This window comes from Camellia sinensis, chromosome 4 (assembly GCF_055761805.1).
Source record: "Camellia sinensis isolate YWXY chromosome 4, ASM5576180v1, whole genome shotgun sequence".
In the NCBI taxonomy this organism is placed as follows: domain Eukaryota; kingdom Viridiplantae; phylum Streptophyta; class Magnoliopsida; order Ericales; family Theaceae; genus Camellia; species Camellia sinensis.
The window spans coordinates 172,310,591-172,318,277 of NC_138964.1; the positions used below are offsets into that span (position 1 = coordinate 172,310,591).

Consider the following 7,687-nt stretch of genomic DNA (forward strand, 5'->3'; position numbering starts at 1 on the left):
GGGAAGGTCAATAATGAGCACCCCCGCCCACCCGATCAAAGATCGGCCTTTACTAACCATGATATGAATTTTATTTTATTTATATGTTCATGTTCTGATTAATTAATAAATCCTAAAATTTACTATGTGAAGCATACAAGTATAGACTATGCCATTCATTTTGGAGCAATTTGATATCATGCATTTTGAAAGAGTTTTGACGATGTACAACCCAAATAAATTGAGTTTACAAGCATGAAAAATCAACATCATTCCAAATTAAGCGACACAACCTCCATCCACCGGCATTCATAGAGTTATATCACATAAGCAACTAGCTTCATGGTAGGATGCTAGACATAGTAAGAAAAACACAACCACACGGGATGCTAAAGCATAAAAACTCACATGTTTGATGTCCCACGAACAAGCTGCAAAACAAAGTTAGTAAAATATGCATGATCTTATATACAAAACCCTAATGCAATTCACTCATGAGATGCAACTAAAGATTCGGCTTCTAAAATATGATATGTGAATCATCTCAAGAACATGAGGTAGCGCACATAATCACATAGGAATTGATTAAATCCACAAATGCAAACTTAGCCGAATCAAGATGCATGAAACATGGATGCAAAGCATAACTATGATGAAAAATAAATATGATGTTTATGTACAAATAAAGAAAGCAAGTAAAAGAACGGGATAAAAAGAAGCGGGGCGGGGAATTATTACAACATTTTAAAGAATAATTACAAACCAAATTAGAGAAGGATGAGGAGAATATTACAACAAAATAAAAACCTCACAATACACTCAAAATAAAATAAATAAATAAAATAAAAGCTTCATGTTCTTTAGAACCGCCGGTGGAAATTGGTCAATATTGGGAGATTACGCCATCTTGTTCGGAAGAAGCTAACCGACCGGCCAAATAGGCCGGCCGGCGAACTAGGCCAAGCAAAACCTGTCTTGTTGCAAAACCAAGAAAAGGAACAAACAAAAAAATATGTAGGTGGCTCAACTAACCACTACCGGTTAGATTAAAAAAGAAAAGAAAAGAAAAAAAAAAGTGCAAACTCACAATATAAACCTAAAGTAATAAAACAAATATAAGATAGAACATGCAAGATTATAACGGAACTAATATGAGACTAATACACGAAAAAAAAAATAAATATGAGGTAAAACATGCAAGATTACAACAAAACTAATATGAAATTAAAGTATGCGAATAAAAATAAATAAATAAATAATTATGAGCGAAACAAACCACTAGGATTATAACAACACACTATGAAATATAAAGTAAGAAAATAAACATGAGATAAACAAACTACTTGGATTATAACAAAACACAATGAAATAAGAAGCAAGAATATAAATATAAAATATAAGAAAATGAAAGATTAAAAATTCACCTTCCAAAGAAAGATTGAACTTCTTGATTTCCAAACTTCCTCTTGATCACCCTCAAGTGTAGGAAGTGTGTTCTCAAATCCTCAATTTGAAATTATGGAGTTTATGGAGTTTGTGGTATGGAAAGTGGCTAACTCTCAAGTTTTTCTCACTTTCAATCACTAAACATTCTTCCTTATGATCGAGGCGATTGATCTTTGGCTATATCAGAATTTTTGGAGTGGTTTTGGTGTATGGAAATGAGGAATTTCAGTAGCTATGGAAGGTATGGGGTGTATATGGAAGATAGAAATATTTTTGGCTAAACAACTCAAATTTTCTCTCTTTTTTCACTCTTTTCTCACTCCTTTCTCTTCAATTTCGTGATCCTCCTCCTCTCTTACAATATGATCATTCTATATAGGCAATGAGGGAGAGTAAAGGTCAAAAAGAAGGTGGGAGACAAGGTGGGAGACAAGAATGTGATAGGAGGGCAAATTTTCAAGGTGGTTGCATGGGATACTCCTTTATGGATGCAAACAAAATATCTTTTTGACTATGGAGGATGATTAGGTATAATGGAGGGTGAGTGGATGCACTTGAATGGCTCAAAAAATGGGTAAATGGGTTGTCCCAACCGAACCAAAACCAGGAAAAAATGGGCTATTGTTGTTTTGGGTCGAATCAACAAAATCTGCTTTTAAGCCCAACTTCAAATGGGTATATCTCCCCCATATGGACTTGGTTTTAGGCAGTTCTTTAGTCCAAATTGAAGCCCCAGAAGTCTACTTTCCAATGGTGGTGGACTCACATTTAAATTCAAAGTGTACAAAGAGATATGCCTAATTTAGTGAAGGCTGTCTCGGGCTAGATCAACAAAATCTGCTCTTAAGCTCAACTTCAAATGGGAATATCTCCCTTATTTGGACTTGGTCTAAGGTGGTTCTTGGGTCTAAATTGAAGCCCCAGAAGTCTACTTTCTAATGGTGGTAGCCTCACATTTAAATTCCAAGTGTACAAACAGAAATGCCTAATTTAGTGAAGACTGCTCATTTCCTTCTTAATGATTTGATACTCATCCTTTTCCTAAACCAGCTTTCTTTCATCCCCTCCTATTTCCTTCAACTCCAAACCTATAAAGAAGATATTTTTAAATATTTTTCAAAAATTTCACCTCCCTTCCATTCATTTCCACTTTGTCCTTACTCGGTTTACTGAAAAGTGCAATATTTTAATCGAAATGGAAGCCTCGGGACATCGTAGAAACATTTAAAAAAAAACATATTTTGAAAAGAGGGTTTTAAGGTCTAAAATAGTTTGGCCAAAAAAATGGGTGAAGGTTGGGATTAAAACTTAAATTCCATCTTTCTTACTGAGAATTTTGTGAGAAACACATTCTAATTGTCATCATCGGGTAATCAAAAGAAAGCGCCCGAGTCTTAGGGCCGGTCAAAATGGGGTGTCTACAGTTGCCCCTCTTTGACAGAGCTCAAAGTCAATTCATGACGTGAGTGAATGTCAAAGCCCAAAGACGACCCTTTTGACAAGGCCGTAAGACTTGGGCAAACAAACAAGATGCAATGCAAGTGGTTGAACCCGAAGGTTGCCTACGTATCCTTTTGCAAGGAATCAAACCAGCGTTGTTCAGGGGCAGAATGGAAGTGACATGCTCAAAATGCAGTTTGAAGGTTGGACTTACACGCTTTACGAAGCCAGTTGTTTGAAAATTCATGATTATGCAATGTAATACAATGCCATGGAGTGATGATAAAGATATGAAGATGACAACAATGAAGAGGCAAGCTTCGTGCAAATGATATGAAACATAACAGGGGGTGCATTGCATTAAATGTGCCACAAAATCACATGCAAATGTGTCACAACATAATTTTAACTGAGTGAAACAACAGCCTAACGCGTCTCACGCGAAAGGAGGAAAGATGGTGTAAACACCAGACGCACTTGATGTTTTTAACCGAGTAAACTTGCAATCCCAACGCGTTTCACGCGATAGGAGGAATGGCGGTATAACCAACAAGCGTACCTAATCGTATCTCATACGGAGAGGAAGAAGGTTTTAACCAAGTAGAAAATGACAATGGTGTAACCAACAGGCGTATCTCAACATATTTTCTACGAAGAGAGGGAAGGTTTTAACCAATGAGAATGACAATGGTGTAACCAACAAGCGTACCTAACCGTATTTTATACGGAGAGGGGGAAGGTTTTAACTAGAGAACATGACAATGGTGTAACCAACAGGCGTATCTCAACGTATTTTATACGAAGAGAGGGAAGGTTTTAACCAATGAGAATGACAATGGTGTAACCAACAAGCGTACCTAACCGTATTTTATACGGAGAAGGGGAAGGTTTTGACCAAAGAAAATGACAATGGTGTAACCAACAGGCATATCTCAACGTATTTTATATGAAGAGAGGGAAGGTTTTAACCAAGGAGAAAAACAATGGTGTAACCAACAGGCGTACCTAACCGTATTTTATACGGAGAGGGGGAAGGTTTTAACTAGAGAACATGACAATGGTGTAACCAACAGGCGTATCTCAACGTATTTTATACGAAGAGAGGGAAGGTTTTAACCAGAGAAAATGACAATGGTGTAACCAACAGGCGTATCTCAACGTATTTTATACGGAGAGAGGGAAGGTTTTAACCAATGAGAATGACAATGGTGTAACCAACAGGCGTACCTAACCGTATTTTATACGGAGAGGGGGAAGGTTTTAACCAAGTAAAAAATGACAATGGTGTAACCAACAGGCGTATCTCAACGTATTTTATACGAAGAGAGGGAAGGTTTTAACCAATGAGAATGACAATGGTGTAACCAACAGGCGTACCTAACCGTATTTTATACGGAGAGGGGGAAGTTTTTAACTAGAGAAAATGACAATGGTGTAACCAACAGGCGTATCTCAACATATTTTATACGGAGAGAGGGAAGGTTTTAACCAAGGAGAACACCAATGGTGTAACCAACAGGCGTATCTCAACGTATTTTATACGAAGAGAGGGAAGGTTTTAACCAATGAGAATGACAATGGTGTAACCAACAAGCGTACCTAACCGTATTTTATACGGAGAGGGGGAAGGTTTTAACCAAGTAGAAAATGACAATGGTGTAACCAACAGGCGTATCTCAACGTATTTTATACGAAGAGAGGGAAGGTTTTAACCAATGAGAATGACAATGGTGTAACCAACAGGCGTACCTAACCGTATTTTATACGGAGAGGGGGAAGGTTTTAACCAGAGAAAATGACAATGGTGTAACCAACAGGCGTATCTCAACGTGTTTTATACGAAGAGAGGAAAGGTTTTAACCAATGAGAATGACAATGGTGTAACCAACAGGCGTACCTAACCGTATTTTATACGGAGAGGGGGAAGGTTTTAACCAAGTAAACGTCACATCCTAACACGTTTCACGTGAAAGGAGTAAAGGTGGATTCGAAATCCAAACGCGTCTCATGCAAGTGGAAGAAGGTATGGTAGAATGACAAGGGGTAACCTCTACATGTAGAAGCCACCGATGCTGCTTTTCTTCCTGATCATATTCACAATTTTCCCTATTCTCCAACGGGGTGACAGACTAGGTTGGTTTAGTATCCAGAATTGAGGCGCATACACGCTACCTCAACCTATGGGGCTGCCATACAGATTTCAAGTCGGGGATACACCCCTGGGTATTTAAACCAGACTTTAGTCTCGGAAATTCCAAACCTTTTGCGTTCTAGGCATCGCCATTCGAACTCTAGTTTCCACCGTCGCAGTTGGTCTCCTAGGAACTCATTGCAATCACAGGCAGGTGGCTATACCAGACCATCTGAAGTCGTTCGGGCACGACAAACACCAAAGGAATTGCACCTTTAGAGGATTTAAGGTCTCCTAGACCAAGGGAGTGCACAAGATGGTGTAATGCGCAAGATTGTGCGATTAAATTGAAATTGTACAAGACAGTGCGATGCGCAAGATAGCGCAATTGAATTGGAATTGTGTGATAGATGCTATGAGATTATTGTGCGATAGATGCACAAAATGAAAGAAGGAATTGTATGCTCGAACCAAATACCGTATACATATACTATGTACAGACAAAATACATACAAATACGGCAATATACACAGACATGCATGTACGGTATACATACATAGATTTGGGGAATATTCTGTTTGCAGCCATCAACGGAAAGATACCGTTACTGAGAAGGCATATTCCGTTTGCTGACGTCAGCGCACGTACGCAAAATACGCAAAAAAAGAAAGAAAAAATGCAAAATGCATAGACACGGGGGTTCGACCCTCTGATCTCAAGTTTGGCCTTCGAGTCCTCGACCACTGAGCCATGCCACTCTTGTGACAAAATATTCAAACAAATATATATATATAGGTATACAAGACATATATATACATAAGACCAAAACAAAACAAAAGAAACATTTGTTTGTGGGGTTCGAACCCCTGACCTCGGGCTCAACCTTCCAGCCTTCAACCACTGAGCCAAACCACTGAACCCAAGCCACTCTTGTAACTAAAACGTTCAAACAAATATATATAATACATAGATATACAATATATATACATATATGTATAAATATACAATTCTCCCGCCTCTTTCTCTGTTTTTGTCTCACTCTCTCTTCCGTCATCTTCTTCGAGCGTTGTGTCTGGCGCACGATTTCAACAATCGCGGCGCCTGACCGACAGGCTATCCAATCGTGCCCCGATTGTCAATGATCATCTCGGCCTTCTTCCCTCTTTGTCTTCTCCTTCGCTCTCTTCTTAAGTTGAGGCCTGTGAGAGAGAAGCAGAGCCAAAGCCTGCAAACTTTCTCTGCCACCACTCTACAACCTCTTTCTTTTGCGTTACTCTCCTCTGTCATGGCCTCTTCACATGGTTCTCTCACTCTTTTTCCAGACCTGAACGAGTCCACGATAGAGATGACCGATTCTGACTCTCTTGAACCTCAACCACGAGCTCCTCCTCCTTCCCCTGTTTTCAACTTTCCAGCGATGTCAGTTGAACAAATCATGGCGGCACAGTCTGACATCGAAGCAAACTCGTATACGCTGAGGTCATGTGTGGAGACCGTGACAGCAGTCTCCAACTTGTCCCGTCGACTGCAGAATAGGATGTGTGGGGTACATCAGTTAAATGCACAACTCTCCCTCCTCCAACGTATGTACAAAGACGCTCGGGTAGAAATTGGTGTGCTGAAAAAGCAGAACAAAGAATTGAAACGACTGACGACCTCCGTGACTCGATTCGGAGTTTCTTCGCACAACCAATTTGATGGCCGGCGAGGAATAATCTCCTTTGGAAGTTCTGCCAAGGCTGAGGCAGAGTCTTCAAAAGCTTCGAAGGAGTAAAGATGAAACGAGGCAGCTGATGGTAAAGTTAGGCAATGAAACTGTGTGCAAATGAAGTCGGTTGTAATATTCTCCGCCGAGTTGCTGCCGAAAAACTGAGAAGATGCTACTCTCTCTCTTTTTGGTTTTCTTATTTTTGTTTGTTTGTTTGTTTGTTTGTTTGTTTGTTTTTTTTGTTTTTGTTTTTTTTTTTTTTTTGTTTTTGTTTTTTTTTTTGTTGGAGTGAGCACTTATAGCTTCAACTCCTTTTTGTACAACTTTGATCGGGGTTGATCCCTGGCATTTAATAAAACAAGTTTGTTCTACAAATCTGGATAGCATGAATGGCACAACACTGAAAATAATTTTGTTTTAAACTTGAAAATGGTTGCATTTTAGTGAATTTTGAACTGAATATTGAGCCTATCACTGACCAAAACACAAAACACAACTTAATGAAATGAAAATGAAACAAAAACCATCCCAAAACACACCCTTTTGCGCTTGTCGGAGCAAAATGAACGCAAAACAGAGTAACACCGATCGATCGCCCGACGGAAAAGCATTGTCAGCGACAACTACTGTGCATTTTTCGGTGATTGCTTGATTAAGGTGACGAGAACTCGATAGTGTGGATAAAAGACAGAAAGTCTGACTCAACTGTGCCCCTAGTTCATCACTTTTCCCTTTTCTTTTTTTTTTGTTTTTTTTTTTTTTTGTTTTTCCCTTTCTGCTAAAGCGATTTTGATCAACATGAGAGGTAAATTAGCACACTTGTTCCATTTTCTACCTTGAAATCATATAAGCCAAATTATGAGCACTGAAAATTTTCTCTTTTTGGTCCAAAGAATGGTCTGAGTTTTGAAAAATGGAATAATTTTTGAGAAAATCAGTCAACTTCATTAAAAGTCCTCAAAATCTATTTTTGGCAAATGACC

General features: G+C 38.8%; 1 long non-coding RNA gene across 1 annotated transcript; it reads right to left on the reverse strand.

The window, feature by feature from the left end:
- Positions 1 to 601: 601 nt before the first annotated feature.
- On the reverse strand, positions 602 to 3,024 carry LOC145789682 (uncharacterized). Its single transcript, XR_014327903.1, has 2 exons — positions 1,404 to 3,024; positions 602 to 949 (listed from the first exon to the last, which is right to left on the reverse strand). It is a non-coding gene; the product is annotated as an uncharacterized LOC145789682 (long non-coding RNA).
- Positions 3,025 to 7,687: the final 4,663 nt, after the last annotated feature.